General features: G+C 28.9%; 1 protein-coding gene across 1 annotated transcript in view; it reads right to left on the reverse strand.

The window, feature by feature from the left end:
- The window catches only part of LOC115890992 (putative lysozyme-like protein), a 49,411-nt gene extending 40,154 nt beyond the window's left edge, over window positions 1–9,257 (reverse strand). The window contains exon 1 of the mRNA XM_030911377.1: window positions 9,233–9,257. The gene's annotated coding sequence lies outside the window, so the exon portion shown is untranslated. The remainder of the gene's footprint in view (window positions 1–9,232) is intronic.
- Window positions 9,258–10,053: the final 796 nt, after the last annotated feature.

Below are 10,053 nucleotides of genomic sequence, written 5' to 3' on the forward strand. Positions count from 1 at the left end.
ACTGTAGATGGTCTGTTCTTACTTTGCTATAAATATGGCAATCGTAGATCATACAGGATGTTCAATATTTTACGCCAAACTTTCAAAAATATAAAATCATTTTTCTTCGTTTTTTTAAATGGAACACCCTGTATATTATTTTTTTATTTGATGGAGAATTAAAAAATGAACATTTTTTGTATTTAAAGTATTTCAAAATTTTTAATAGTTTTCCGGATACACGCAGTATTATTTCATATGGCGCATTCAATGGTAAAATACGACAGAAAATTCATTGGATGGCTTTGATAAAAATTTACTGTGGAAAATGCCATATGAAATACAAAACCGGGAATATCTGCGAAACCGTTAAAAATTTTGAAATTCTCTAAATGCAAAAAATGTTCATTTTTTAATTCTCCATCTATTGAAAAAATAATATACAGGGTGTTCCATTTAAAAAGACAAAGAAAAATTATTTTATATTTTAGAAAGTTTGGCGTAAAATATTGAACATCCTGTATGATCTACGATTGCCATATTTATAGCAAAGTAAGAACAGACCATCTAAAGTAAATATCTAATATAGTTTTGATTTCAGAACAGTTCTTGTATTTTTAATATTTTTTTAAGAAGGGTTGAAAAATATATATTTTTGATTTATTTGTTTTAACTCACAAAGTGATCTGAAAGGAAGCCAAAAATGCAATAATATACAGGGTGTTCCATTTAAAAAAAATCATCCAGATCCACTCACACTTTTTTGAGCCACCCTATAGAAGTTAAAATATTTTCCGGAAATACATCCTCATACATACTTTAGGTTTGCACTTAAACAAAATTCCTAAGTTTTTTTTATTTTAGGAGCTACAGATGCCCAACGCACTATTGCCGGACCCTGTATATTAATAATTAATTTATGTTTCTTTCCTAAAATATTTTGATTAAAAAAAATTGAAGATAGGCAACTCTGTGCCGGTCAAGCTTAATCACGTGATTAAAAGTTTATTTGATATGAACTATAATACCACACGCATTGATCGTAGTATCTAAAGTATTTTTTAAATACCATCAGTGTTTGAAATTCACTCTATCCCATATTTATTGAAATCACGATTGATGTTATCGACCATAGTAATTATCACGATTGATGTTATCGACCATAGTAATAGTTATTTTTTATACAAGACGATAAAGATTAATTCACGAGCGATGAAATCGCAAGTGAATTAATTTCGGGAGACGATAATGCAATTTTATCGTTGTGTATAAAGCAATATTTTTTTTTCCATAGCGAGTTACGTTTTAAAAAATATTCAGAAATTATTATTTCAAGGAATTTATTACGAGTAGAAAAAATATTGCGCTGGATTGGCGTTGGTTTCTATGTAATTTGACAAATAAATAAAACTGTCAACTGTCCCTTTAGTTGTCAGTTTTGAGTCAATATTTTTTAATTCTTTTTCATGTGGATTGCTGATTAAATTGGAGCTAGAAATGGCTTAAAACGAAATAAGTAAATTACCAACAGATATTCAGGCTCAGGCGACAAACGCCATATCCAAACTACTTCCATTTGAATCCCGAATAACTTATGAAAAGGAATATACAATTTTTCAAAAATGGAAGCAATTAAAAAACGTGCGAGAAGAAATAACGTTTTTAGCTATCCTCGCTGTTAAAGTATCATTTAATCTGCCCTTGCGGTTAAAGTACTATTTTATCTACTATTTTGATAGATATAAGCCTTGGCAATTTTAACAGTTGCTATGGAAAAAATAGAATCTTGCGCTTTTTAAGAACTTAATCTACTTTGCGTTTTCTTTAACTATTACCCTACAGGATGTTATTATATTAAATTATCGTCATTTTCAAATTCACGAACAAAATATTTTTTAAATTAAAATTCATAAATATCTACTCTGTTGTCCTTTTATAATATGTTAAAAATTAACCTTGTTTTCCGTATATTCTATGCAAATCGCAATAATTAAAGCCATGGAAATATTTAGTCGTTTCTTAATCTAGCCTTAATAGACGTTTCGAAAGATTATCGATATATTCTTCAGATCCCACAGATTTTTATACTATTAACATTTATTTATTGCTTAACAAAATGTTTGTTTATTTAAACTAAATTTTAAATATTATAATTTTATTTGCTATTAAAATTTTAAAGCTTTAGCAAAAGATCCTTTAAATTATTTTGATTACGAAACAAAGCAAAATCAGACCAATGAGAAAAAAAATCATATTTGTTATTAACTATAGATAGACTAGACTACTAAACTAAAGAGAAAATCAAATAGTGGCGTTATGTTAGTCACCCAGGTAGGTACAAAACATTCGAAACGTTCACTGTATATGTTTCCCATAGACACACGCAGCAGATTTGACCTGAATATTAAATTTTCCTTCGATTTAATTCAAAATTATTTTGCAACGAGACGCCTATAGAAAATGGCCGATTTGGCCCTGAGCCTAAGCTTACTTTAACGACATTTTTAGTCGACTGAATTGCCTACAAATTGCTTATAAATCGACTTGGTTCTTAATGCAGAAACGTTAGAAACACACACACCCATTTTGGCATTTATTTAACTAATATTTTGTCTGCATATATACAGGGTGAGTCCCTAGGAACACTTCTATGAGGGTCTTTTCGCAAAAAAATGATGTTGAAAATCGTGCCATTTTCCTGTATATTTTAGAAAACTTTTTAGAACTGCCTGTTAGAGCGTTACTCTATGGTTACGGCACTGAAAGGAATGCAAATACAGAAACAATCCGGTGGCTCTCAAACTTTTTTAAAAATAAATCATATTTTTAAGAAACTTGAATTTGAATAACTCGCTTATTTTGGACTTATTTGAAAAACGACAAAGAGAAAATATGTGTCTTTTATCGAGATCTACCAGCCTTGAAAATATTTGCACTTATTTAAGACTCACCCTGTATAGTATTGGTTTATTTTCTGAGAAAATGGCAATAAAAAAATTAACTTGAAATAGATTAATAAAATAAATATTTGGATAGTTCACCTTTTGTAGGAGGAATTTAACAATCAATAGAAAAATGTCAGTTTATTATTTTTTGGTTTATTTTAGGGTCATAAATTTTTGTTTTTAAAAAATGGGACGTTGAAATTTATTATTATTATAATCAAACAAAAATCGATAATCAAGTATTGTATGCTAAATATTTTTCCTATAGACGTATATGAGTAATTAATAGATACCTAATTGTAGCCATAACGACCAGTGTGTCCAAAAAAATTCAGGGATAAGTATCAATTGTCGACAATAATAATTATTCTAGTCCGATTAAGTTATAATTATATAGTTTTTTTTGAGACTGTCCATTGTAAAATGTAATATGTTAATTACATATAAACCTGTAGGATATAACATTGTAGTAATGAGAAAAAAGAATAGAGAAATATTTCGAAAATTGTTACATTTAGGTGTGGCCTTATTTTTGAATGTACTTTACCAAATTTTTATCAGCACACTGTAAAATAATTTAATCAATTACTGTTTAAAAATTTAAGTATAGTGCAAAACCTTAGATACTCTTTGTGGCGAGGCAGTACATTACAGGCGAGACACAAATAGTTATTTTTTATACAAGACGATAAAATGGTATTTTATCGTGGACCGAAAAGATTAAGTAATTCACAAGCGATGAAATAGCGAGTGAATTAATTTCGGGAGACGATAATGCCATTTTATCGTCGTGTATAAAACAATATTTTTTTCCATAGCGTGTTACATGTTTTAAAAAATATTCAGAAATTATTATTTCAAGGAATTTATTACCAGTAGGAAAAATATTGTGCTGGGTTGGCGTTGGTTTCTATGTAATTTGACAAATAAATAAAGCTGTCTCTTTAGTTGTCAGTTTTGAGTCAATATTTTTCAATATTTCTCTTTCGTGTCGATTGCTGATTGAATTGGAGCCAGGAATGGCTCAAAACGAAATAAGTAAATTACCAACAGATATTCAGGCTGAGGCGACAAACGCCATATCCAAACTACTTCCATTAACATCCCGAATAACTTATGAAAAGGAATACAAAAATATTCAAAAATGGAAGCAATTAAAAAACGTGCGAGAAGAAATAAAGTTTTTAACCTATCATCGCTGTTAAAGTATCATTTAATCTACCCTTGCGGTTAAAGTACTATTTTAGCTACTATTTTTGATACATATAAAGCAATTTTACAGTTGCTATGGAAAAAAGACATTTTTACTCCGTATAGAACATGCTATTTTTCCAACTAATATATAAAGCGATATAAAGGTAATACCTTGTAAGTAATATTATATGTCGAGAAACTATAGTTACGTTTCTTGAATTTGACGCTTTATGTCAGTTTAATAATATATTTTCGTACTTTTATGCTTAGGCGTAAAAAGTGCTTTATTTTTAGCCTAGGCGTTAAAATGGCGTTTTTATATTGTCAATCACGGTCGCAAAAATTAATACTTTTGTGACGTTTGGAAAAAAAATTATTCTGCTCTGCAACTGTCATTCATAGATTATGACAGAATATATATTTAGAATTTCATATCAATTTTAAAAAGCATAAAATATACCTATAGCTCGTGTTATTTAAAATAAACAAACTGGTTGCGACTTCCTTCCGTTTAAAGAAGATACAACAGAAACTATACACCTAAAATATGTTTAAATTAAAACATTCGTTAGAATTTGTATCTACGTTATATTTAAAATAATACTAAAAATGTGTAAAGCCTTGTATCGTTTAATGTTTAGACCATTAGATCATAGTGCATTATCTAAAAATAATAAAAAGCAATACAAATTTCAGGTTTTTCATTAAGACTAACACATGACAGTTTGAATCGTTTGGTTTTTTTGACAAATTCAGTATTTAAAAAAATGTAGCATCACTGTATTATTTGCAACGTATGTTTAAACTATATATACAGAGTAGTCCGAATTGTAATCCGGAAACTTTGGCAACCTATTCTGCAGATAAAAATAAGTAAAAAAAGTTCGTATAAATGTATGTCCTAAAATGGCTTACTTTTAAACGGAGATACAGGGTGTAGAAGTTTCATTTTTATTTCGATTTTTTCCAAATAATTTCTGAAGTAACGTCAATATTTGAATGAAAATTGGTGTCTGGGAGTCTTTTGACATGAGAAATTTGATTTCGATGTCAGTATAGCTCCTATTTGTAGAGGATACTATGTATTTTTTAACTGGTTTGAAGGGTAATAACTTTTCGTCGGTACCTGTATAAAACTAACTAGTTAAAAATGCTTTTACGATGTTTTTTTACGTAAAAAAGGTCTCTTGATAAAAATCGCTATGAGTAATGGTTCTCGAGATATTTAGAATCAAAATTACCAATACCTGTCATCTCATCACTGACATAAATTAAACATGTTGACTAATTAGTTACTACTAAAATCGTAAATTTGCAATGTTTTTTGCCAAAAGTTCAACAGAAACTGTTTTATCATAATTTTTTCGAAGAAAAATTTATGATTAGTTTAAAAAAATAAAAAAGTTCCCAAATTTCTCATTTCAGTCAAATAACTATCTACTCAACATGTTATTTTTATTCAATAATGACATGTATTGACTATTTCCATTGTAAATATCTTGAGAACGGTTGCTCGTAGCAATTTTTCCAAAAGACATTTTTTACGTAGAAAATCACGGAAATGTATATTTTTTCACTCAGTAGTTTTATACAGGTACCGACAAAAAGTTATTACTCTTCAAAACAGTTAAAACACATGTAGGTAGCGCCCCCTACAAATAGGAGCCATTTTAACATTAAAATCAAATTTCTCATGTCAAAAAACCACCAGACACCAATTTTCATCCAAATATTGACGTTATTTAAGAAATTATTTAGAAAAAATCGAAATAAAAATGAAACTTCTACACCCTGTATCTCTGAAACTAAGCAATTTAGGACATGCATTTATACGAACTTTTTTACTTATTTTTATTTGCAGAATATACTGCCGAAGTTTCCGGAATACAGTTCGGACCACCCTGTATATTGGCAAAAAGTAAAAGTAAATCCATTTAATCACGCCAAAAACAGTCGCGAATAACAAAAATAGCTCATAAATATAAATTCAATTGCCTTCCTGTAGGATTGGAAAATAACGTGTATGCATACTTTAATGTTTAAACTATTAGATCATATCTTTTTATCTAAAAATAACAGAAAAAAACAGTAAATCTTATATACATAGGTGCAGCCAGTTTGCTTTATGAAAATAAATAAATTTATCAAATCTTTGGCGGTTTAGTTCATCTCTAATATTATGAAATTACTATGATTTTTTAATATTAATATTACCAAAACAAATCCACAACATTTTATTATTTTTGATTAACAAAACACCACAAAATCGAAAAAAAACGCATCAGGGAATACAGACCTTAAAATTATAAGGGAATGGCAACGATCCCCATTTCAAAGCCAACTAGACGCCGTTTTTTTTTTCAATTATACGGTATTGTAAGTAATACAGGGTGAATCTTAAATTAGTGCAAATATTTTTAGGGTAGACCCTAGAAACTCAACAATGAGTTTTTTTCGGAAAAAAATTTTTTGAAGATTTGGAACTTTTTGAAAAGTTTTTGAAAATTTCTTGATAATATGGCAACATAGGTAGTAGATTAAATTTACAAGAACCAAACCCAGAAAAGATCCGGTGGTTCTTAAAATTTAAGCAAAAAAATCATTATTTTTAAATTTTCAAAATTAAATATCTCGGTTATTTTGGACTTATTTGAAAAACGGTAAAGAGAAAATATGGTTCTTTTATCGAGATCTACAAACCCTGAAAATATTTGCACTTATTTAACATTCACCTTCTTTATAAGGACCGTTTAACACGGGACAATATTCCAGCCTAAATTGTATACAATTTGTTGCGCGCGCATTTTTAGTCAAATTGCATGCAATAAAATAGAACATGTTCTAAATTCTTGTATGGAATTAGCCGAACATGCGCAATGCATAATTTCAATTCTCTGATTTTGTAAGGTTATGTTACATTTGTTTGTTAAGTTAATTGTTTATGTTTGCTCTATGTTCGATTATGAGGCTTTTACTGACTGTAATTTGTGCTTCAAATTAAAACATGTCGTGGTATCAGCAGCAGGTAAAAATGCTTATAGAGCTCTATAGGGAACACCCTTGTTTATTATGCAGTAAAAAGTATCGAATACAAAAATAAACATCTACCTAAATCCCGCTCTTTTCTGCGCGTGCACTTGTACTAAATTTACTACCTGTAATCATTGTATTGTGATATACATACATATTTCTTGACCCCCATGCAATATTTTATAAAATATAACCCAAACTACTTTTCAGTTCTTAAATTTAAGTCCCGTGTCAAACGAAGACAATATAAAACCAGATTATTATCTCATAAAATCTTTTACGACCAGTTATATTAAGTTGTTTCATTAAAATAACAACGTGATTATTAAAATATGTAGATCTTATATTAACTATTTTAATATTTTTAAATGCCTATTATACATTCTTGTTTTTTGTATGATAGAAAAAATTAGTGTCAAGTTAGCTTGTTAAATGAGGATCGATGACATTTTCTCCATATAATTTTACATACAGGGCGACAATTTGAAAACGAACAGTATTTAATATTGCCTCTACCGATGATAGTATGAAAATTTGGCGCAACACGTCGATTTACATATCAAGCGGGACAATTTTTGAGGCATTTGTTGTCGTGTTACTTTCAATCCCTTGACCCCCAGGACACCTACTCCTAAAATTTTAAATAGCACCCCCATTTACCATTTTTGTGTATCTTATAAAATTCTAGATAAACTGCATTATTTTTTGAGAATTTTATAAGGAACACAAAAATGGTAAAAGAAATAGGGGTATTGGAAATCTTTATTTCCAAACCAACTCTGATGGAGGTATAGGTATTTAAATCAAATGTAAAAAAGTTATACCGTGTGGTGCTTTGTCGTTGAAAACATAGGTATATCAGAATTTAATAATAATTTTTTCGTCCCATTTTAAAAAAAATCATTAAAAGTCTATATAATTATATAAAAATAAATTAAATTATAAATTGAAACGCATATTTATCGCAAACGCCGCGTATAAAATAAACATTATTTTTGATTCAAAAAAAGAGAAAGTATAACATAGAACGAGATGGTAACCTTCACGCAACCTGCAAAATTGTTTAAGTTTTCTTTTACGAAACAACATTTTAGCCCTGATTTTAGATTAATGTCGAAATAAATCAAATATTTTTCTTAATATGAAATCAGAACCCCATTTTTCCACAACTAAGTTATCAAATTCAAGGAGATTTGAATGATTTGCTTACCGACACTTTCTTCTAAAAGAGTGAAAGTGTTTATTATTAATTTTGCAATATAATTATACAATAATGGATGCGTGAATAAGTATAATAATAGAGAAGATATATTTCATGACATAATATCAGGAAGGTTAAGTTCATTTTAGATAAAATAGTATATTGTTTTATTACGACTAAAAATGATACTTATTTAGAAAAAAATTCAACCATATATTTTTTTTAATTTTCTCTAAAACGGTATGGAGATTTCGAAAAGTATAAACGCGATTAACCATTTTAGAGCAAGCAAAAATTTTTATGAAGAATACCTTTTCCTCTAAATGTCAATAATAAATAAATTTTTCCACTTGTAAAGACAATCCGGGGACATGCTGTATACGAAAATTGCAAGATGAATAAAGCTTGTAATAAAAAAGTGTTGGGGTATTATTGCAGTTTTGTTTAAGATTTTTCTCTTAAAGCACCTTAACTATACAGGGTGAGTCTTAAATAAGTGCAAATATTTTTAGGATAGTATATTTCGTTTTTTTTTAATTTTTAGTTAAAAAAACATAATATCTTCATAATATGGCAACATAGGTAGTAGATTAAACTTACAAGCGAGAAAACCCAGAAAAGATAGAGTGGTTTTCAAAATTTAAGCAAAAAATCAATTTTTTGAAATTTTCAAAGTAAATATCCCGGTTATTTTGAACTTATTTGAAAAACGGTAAAGAGAAAATATATTTATTTTATCAAGATCTACCAGCCCTCAAAATATTTGCACTTATTTAAAAAACTCACCCTGTAGTATACCTAAATAATATAAATTCGAAAAAAATATATTTTTGAAATAAAATTCTAATAATATTTCACAAAAAATACACTTGCTCAACACTACCACAACTTATCACCTTCAAGCGAACACCAAACAGGTAAAAACCTAAAATAAAAACTCTTGAAAATAAAACTAAAAAAAGTGTGAAACTATTACACAGAGGGTGTCGTTAAATCGGGTAACTGATGCGTACTGTCAATTTAAACCGCGGACATGTAATAACCAAAAACACCATTGGTAAAAAGCGACGTCGTGACCCGGCGGATGGTAAAGTAGAGGGAAAGAAGTTATCATTGAATTGAGTGAGGTTAACACGGGCCAGCAAACGAAATAGGCTCGATAATTGCAGTTGAACAACATTCAATTTGCATTGCGCTAGTGGCAGCCATTACATAAGAGGTTTGTGCAGGTGATGAACGAGGTCGTGTATAGGTGATTAGTTGATGAGACACAACCCTCTTGTTAAAGAGTTCTTTGAAAAATAATATGGCATTGAATTAGTGTCCACACAGCCATTGTTTATATTTTACTAGCTGAACCGGCAAACTTTTTTTGTCATATAAATATTTTTTATCCACCAGCCACTACACAAACATTACTCACATGTTTTAAATCAATTATTAATTAAAAATTTGAATGTCACTCGCGTTTTATAACATATAAGTCACTTGAGAAAATTACAACCAAACCAAACCAAACATTTCCCAGCGTGACTTATATGTAAGAAAACACTCTAGTACCATAAATAATTATTATGGGAGAAACGTCATTTTTATTTACGGGGTTGAAAATCCATGAATTATTAGTATCGCTATTAGAAAAAAGGGGTTGATGGTAGAAGGGTGAAAATTTAGGGTTGTATGTATTTTTAATGCCACATAATA

The sequence above is a fragment of the Sitophilus oryzae genome, unplaced genomic scaffold, assembly GCF_002938485.1.
Source record: "Sitophilus oryzae breed Bouriz unplaced genomic scaffold, Soryzae_2.0 scaffold_942_pilon_pilon, whole genome shotgun sequence".
Lineage (NCBI taxonomy): Eukaryota > Metazoa > Arthropoda > Insecta > Coleoptera > Curculionidae > Sitophilus > Sitophilus oryzae.